Source organism: Apodemus sylvaticus, chromosome 4, assembly GCF_947179515.1.
Source record: "Apodemus sylvaticus chromosome 4, mApoSyl1.1, whole genome shotgun sequence".
NCBI lineage: Eukaryota > Metazoa > Chordata > Mammalia > Rodentia > Muridae > Apodemus > Apodemus sylvaticus.
The window spans coordinates 119,145,981-119,152,764 of NC_067475.1; the positions used below are offsets into that span (position 1 = coordinate 119,145,981).

The 6,784-nt window shown below is 38.0% G+C and overlaps 1 pseudogene; it reads left to right on the top strand.

Moving 5' to 3' along the window:
* The first annotated feature begins 5,755 nt into the window (after positions 1 to 5,755).
* LOC127683699 (protein FAM133B-like) lies at positions 5,756 to 6,486 on the top strand (annotated as a pseudogene).
* Positions 6,487 to 6,784: the final 298 nt, after the last annotated feature.

Sequence of the window (6,784 nt, forward strand, 5' to 3'; positions counted from 1 at the left end):
ATAGTTTTTTCTGTGCAGTGGACCAGTTGAGAATCTTTGCATCAGTTTCCATGAATAACAAGGAGAACATTCTCAAGGATTGACAAGTATTGCCTGGTATATGGGTATAACAATAAATTATTAGGGGCTGGTATATTTCTAGTCATATGCAGAATGGTAGCATTGGGTTTTCATCTAAAATCTATGGCCTATCAGGCCAAATGTTTTGGACTTTTAATATTGTCTTTGCTGCATTTTTTAATTTTGCTCAGTTACTATATTGAAAGCAACCACAAAAAGCTAGGCAAATAATAAAAGATCATCTTTTTGAAGGAACAGAAATGTTTGGAGACAGTGAAGAATTTGTGGTCGAAATTCAAATGATATAAAATTTAGGCCCTGGTGTTTTATCCAGACAGAATTTAGATAGAGGTACTTATAGACCAAGACCTTAAGAACTGATCTTGATAGTCTTAGGACTGGGCAAAAACGAATGGACCTAAAAAACTTCTATGAGGAAGAAATTTGCATGATAAACTTACTGTCCCTGAGTTGTAATCTTTTGAAACAAAGATGTAGGTCCGGTTTTAACCTGACATACATAGAAGTAAACATGTGAAGGATTCAAGGGGAGTGCAATAAAATAAAATGATAAATACTTTATTTAGTTGCTTTTCTATTTCTGTGACTCCACATTAGAAGTAGAAAACATTTATTTTTGAGGAGGCAAAGGTCATTTTTTAATAATTACATCACTGAGGAGGAGAATACTAGATTATGGTAAAGTTTGGGAATTCTCTAGAGGTTATTATTATTTCTGGGGGATTTCTACATGCCCTGGTTCATTTTTCTTTAGGTGATAGCCACACAGATAGAAAGTCTGTGGTGATTCTTGGGTTTTGTATTTTGTTTCTAGCACTATTAGTTATGAGAAACATGTAATGTCATAATAAGGCTATTTTTGTTTATTTGATTTTGAGAACATTTCTCATGCATCATATGCTGACCTGGAACTTCCTGTGTAGCTGAGGATGACCTTGAGCTTCTGATACTCCTGTCCATCATAGAGTACTGGGATTATGGGAGGATGTGACTACTCTGACTTATGCAGAGCAAGGGTTTCAAAGTAGGGATTCAAGCATGATACACAACACCTCAATCTAAAGACAACATTCTTACCTTCAAATATATTTCAATGTTTCTGTTTGCATTTTTTATGGTATATAATGATACCACGTTGGCTTCAGTTCAGTGTTCAGTTGAGGATCAGCTAGGACTCCTGACCCTCCTGACTTTACCTCTTAGGTACTGAGATATAACGTGTAGACTATTGCATCTACCTCATTTTCAAATACAGCATAAAGGCTGTGACTGTTTACAAGCTCCTGTGCACATATCATAACAGTTATTTTTTGTGAATGCCATATGATTCTCAAGTTAATAACCGTAACTTAGTAATAAGTCCCCAGAATGAACACAGTATAAATGACTGGGCAAATGTGTTTCATTCTCAGAGTGTGGATCATTTCATCTGTGTGTCAATGACTTGTAGGTGAACTGTTAAAGCTGCAAGCCCTTCCTGAATATTACTTGCAAGATATGAGTAAAGTATTCTACTGCATTCTTTTTACTCTTCAGTGAAAGTAAACAACACATTACCTGAAGGAGAGTTAACAATCTGGGTAAAGGCAATTGGAACAGCACCTTTTCCTTCTGGAATCATCTAGGATGTTTACCAGGCAGCTCAAGTTCAGCAAACGCTATTTGCTCAGCATGCCAGTTTGAACTTTATAACATGATGTTAGTTTTTCCTACAGTCAGAACAACTTATTTTCCTATGCAGTATGTATTTTTCTTTCCTAAACGGTCAGTAAAGTTGAAATTTTCTGTCATTGATTCTGATGACATTTGTAGGTGGCATGTTCTTTCCTCTGAATGTATGACACATACAGTGTACTTCTGCAATTGTGTTTCCATGTCATATCATATTTGAAATCTATTCTTATATTTTAAGGCTTCATTATCTATCTCAAAATCTTGGTTCCTGTATCACCTGATAATTCTGTTATTGGGCAATGTTGCAGATGTATTAACATTAATATTAACTAAAATATTTTGTATCTTTGGTCATTGGTGTGTTCTCATTAAGATTAGTTAGCTCAATTAAAATAATCAACTCAGTGAACAAAGATGAATTTAAGAAAGAACCACCTCCCCCCAGGTGCTCATGTAATTGGAACATAATCTAGTGATGAACCGGTGTGAAGAAAGTGATATTTTATTGAAATCAGAAGTCTATATTTAAGAGAAAAATATATACAAAACTAAGCTTATCTGAGAGGGATAATGATTCTGAACCTATAATTTTTCAGAAATGGAAACATGAAGTATTAACTTCACTGTCTCATGACTGGTTTCTCAGGAAGCTGGCATTACTCATTTCGGAAAGTTCTTTGTGATCATACTCTTTCTAAATTGTTGAAGGTGATGAGTGTCTCCATGTAATAACCTCTGGATAGCGGATTTCTGGGCAATGTCCTTTTAATTTTATGCTGAATTTAAAGTGAGAATGATATCAGGAATATAAAGAACATGTTTTGAGTAAATTCATTGCTACCATTAGAGGTGCTACCTAAGGCTGTGACTCTTTGCGGTGACCCCCCCAACCATGAAGTTATTTTTCTTGAAACCTCATAAGCATAATTTTGATACTTCTATGAAACATAATGTAAATAACTGTGTTTTAAATATCTGGTCTTAGGTGACCACTGTGAAATGGACAGTAGGCAAGCAATTGGCCAGAAAGAAGTCACAACACACAGGTTGAGAAACTTTGTGCTTCAGCTATTGGGAACAAAATGACATAGTGTCATTTTGTCATTTGTCAATCGGCAAATGCTAAAATTTCTTGGCAGGGTTAGAGTCTCTGTAAGGAAAAAATAGGAGCTTCCATTGTTACTCTCTAGTTAGGGCAATGCCTTTGAGACTTTCAGACATGTCTGTGTTAGTCACCAGGAACAATAAATAACATTCAGAGGCATTTCTGACAGCATTAGCAGGTAGATTGCACACCTTGAAACAGTGGGTTAGTAGGCCTTAACTGAGGAGACTCAATTTCCCCCCAAGTTTCTTAAGAAGAGAAGGTTCCCAGAAACCAGAGAAACATGAGGCTCACAGGACAATGGGGATGACTTTAGTCAAAATGCACAGAGAAGGGGGGAGATAAAATTTGTTGAGACCACCTTCAATAGATAGGCGTGACCACTGTTTGAGGGATGGGGCCACTTACCCATCTCAAAGTTCTTAACCCAGAAATGAACCTGTCCAAAGGAAGAACAGAGACAAAAAATGGAACAGAGACTGACGGGCCAACCAGGGGCTGCTTCACCTGGAGATCCATCATATCTGCAGATACCAAACCCAACACTGCTACAGTGGTTAAGAGGTGCTTGCTGACAGGAACCTGGTATGGCAGTTCCTTAGGAGGTCTGGCCATCAACTGGCCAATGCAGATATGGATGCTTAGAGTCAACTATCAGACTGAGCTCAAGGAACCTGGTGGGGGAGCTCTGCAGGTAGATTGCAATCCCATTGGAAGAACAACATAGTCTGGACTGACCACCCAGTTCTCCCAGAGTCTAAACCACCAACCAAGAAGTATACAGGGAGGGATCCACGGCTCCAGATACATATGTAGTAGAGAATGGCCTAGCCTGACAGCAATGGAGGGAGGCCCTTGGTCCTGGGGTGGTTTGATGCTGGAGTGTAGGGAGAAGCTGGAGAGGTGGGACAGGAGAGGGTGGGGGAGAACCCTCATATAGGCAAAAGGGATGGGGGATGGGGGATTGGTAGAGGGGAAACTGGGAAGTAAGATATCATTTGGGATATAAACAAATGGAATGATTAATTAGAGACACACAGAGACAGAGAGACAGAGACAGACAGACAGAGAGAGAAAGAGACAGAGAGAGAGAAAGAGACAGACAGAGAGAGAGAGAGAGAGAGAGAGAGAGAGAGAGAAGAACCTTTAGTTAAGTTGAGATCATGTAAGCTGATGCCTATGAGATCCAACGAGGTGGTGGGGTGACGGTTGGGAAGGAATCAATGAGATGGGGAAGATACTACCAGGAAGCAATTTTATTTCCAGATCTCTAAAATGAATAAAATATCAAATGAAAGATACAAGCTAAGTCAGAACTCTGCTAAACCCTTGAGTTGAGACAACTCAAATTTGAGCCTCCAAGTTGGTATTAACATGTTGCAGTATAAATAACAAATTAATGACTTAGGATTTGCTTACTGGAAATAAAAATATCATTTTTTTCTCCTCAGAAAATCTTCCCTTACTTTCCTGTCCTAACAGAATCTTTGAACAACTATCATTGATTTATAGCACCAGCCAGAAAAGAGGGAAAGAGGGCAGGGAAAGAGTCTGTGTGTGTGTGTGTGTGTGTGTGTGTGTGTTTGCATATAAGAGAAAGGAAGTGCCTAGATCCATTCATCAAATTACTGTTTAAGTTCCATTGCCTGATTATACATAAAATATAGGAATTTAGGCCTACTTAAAAAGACTAACAAAACACATATATGAATATAATCTGTATCTTATTTATGTATGTATTATCTATCTATCTATCTATCTATCTATCTATCTATCTATCTATCTATCTATCTGGTGTTGCTTAGCACAAGGCTACATATGTTAATTTTTAGGCCCCCTGTAAGTATTGGGAGAAACAGATCTTGAACACAGCACCTGACATTTTTGAGACAGAACATGGAATTTGTGTTCAGATCTCTGTGAAAACAAAAGCAGATGAGGGAATCCACTCATTCATACCACACAAGCATATGATTACTGTTAGAAGAATTTTTAATACAATTACTTACATGCCTTTCATTTTTTCAGACTTATATTGCTAGTTGACAATCTTGATTACAGAGCCCCTTTACCAAGAACTTCTGTGTCTAGTAGCAATGTTTATAATATTTAAGAAGAGGGGAAGCAGAGATAGGATAAATCATCTTTCATTATTCAAAATAATGGAAATCATAAAACAAATGACTTTAGAAGTAATCTGTATGTTCCTTAGGAGAAGGGATTTACTATTCTGTATTCCTTTTCAATCACTGTTAATCTCTCTGGAAATCTTGGCATGATCTTAGGACTGTTCATAAAACAGCATAAATATTAGTGACTATATACTACCAATTATTGTCAATTTAGATGTCTCTATGGTTAAAACAATTAATTAGTGTATATTAAATATAATAAATAATTTAATTCTTATTGAAAACAATTATTAAAATATTTTATTAGTTACAGCATCACAGATTAATTGGTTTTTAAACTGATGTATATAGAGTAAGGTGTACGGTGGCGTGTGCTTGTAATCTTAGCACTTGTGAACAGAAATGGAGAATTGATATGGAAATTCAGTCCAGTCTGCTCCACATAGTGATGCCCAGTGCTCAACCTTTATTCTGCATATCAAGGACATGCTTATAATCTTATAGCTCAGGATGAGGAGAAAGGAGAATCAAAAATTAAATATCACCCATGGTTACACAGCAAGTTTGAAGCCAGGCTGGGTTAACTGACACACTCTCATTAAAAACTGTTAAGCATTAAGTAAGTTAAATACAGAGTTTTATATCGAAATATGCATAAATTAATTTCTTAGGAAGAAAAACTTACAGAAAACTTACAAATAGGAGCATTTAACATTCTTGGGCCTGCTCTCTCCACAGCTTCCTATGCGTTCAGCCCGGCACTATGCAGAAGCGAGACAATCGCGTGGCCTACATGAATCCAATGATGGCTCCGTCAAGGAGACCAATCCAGTCTTCAGGAACAACAATCCAGGATTATCTGAGTCGACCAAGGCCTGCTGGGAAGAAGTAAAGCAGCAGCTGGAAAAGAAAAAAGAAGGGTTCCAAGACTTTGGCTGAGTTCAAAGACAAAATGAATGAGAATTAGAAGAAACTACAAGATAAACACAGAGAAAAATCAAGTGGGAAGGAGAGCTTATCATAAAAACGACAGATAAAGTAAAAAGAAAAGAAGAAATCTGGTAGGCATTCATCTTCATCACGGAGCTCTGATTCTTCCAGCAGTTCTTGAGATTCTGAAGATGAGGACAAAAAACAAACAAACAAAACGAAGGAAGAAAAAGAAGATCCGTTGCCATGAGTCTCCCGAGACCTCGGTGTGGGATTCAGACTTGGACAGCAAGGATGGTTCAAAGAAGAAAAAGAAGTCAAAAGATGTAACTGAAAGAGAAAAGGGCATTAAAGGACTCAGCGAAAAGAGAAAGATATATGAAGATAAACCTTTATCATCTGAGTCGCTGTCAGAGTCAGTCTGGAGAGGTGCAAGCTAAAAAGAAGAAAGGTGGTGAAGAGTGAGAGAGGAAAACAGACAAAGCCAAAAAGAGAAGGAAGGATAAAAAGCAGAGCGAGAAGAAGAAAAAGAAGGCAGACCATTTAAGCTCAGGCTGGCAGTAGTTTCGGAAGAGCAGGGTCCTTACAGAGTGCAATGTGAAAGGAGCCCTCAGCTCTCAAGATGACCACATACTTAGTAATGTGCACGAAGCCCTTGTTTTTGACTTGTCCTGGACTGGGCAGCAGCCACTTGGGTTCTGCTGTGTGAAGGGCTGGGATTGCTGCCTGCGGCTTGGGCAGCTGCCCTCTTCCAGAGCTTGGTGACCTGGAAGACAGGACTTTGCAGTTGTCCTAGTCGTTAAGCTTGGAATAAAGCTAATACGATTTATTAGAAGTACTGATTTATTAAAATAAATAAACA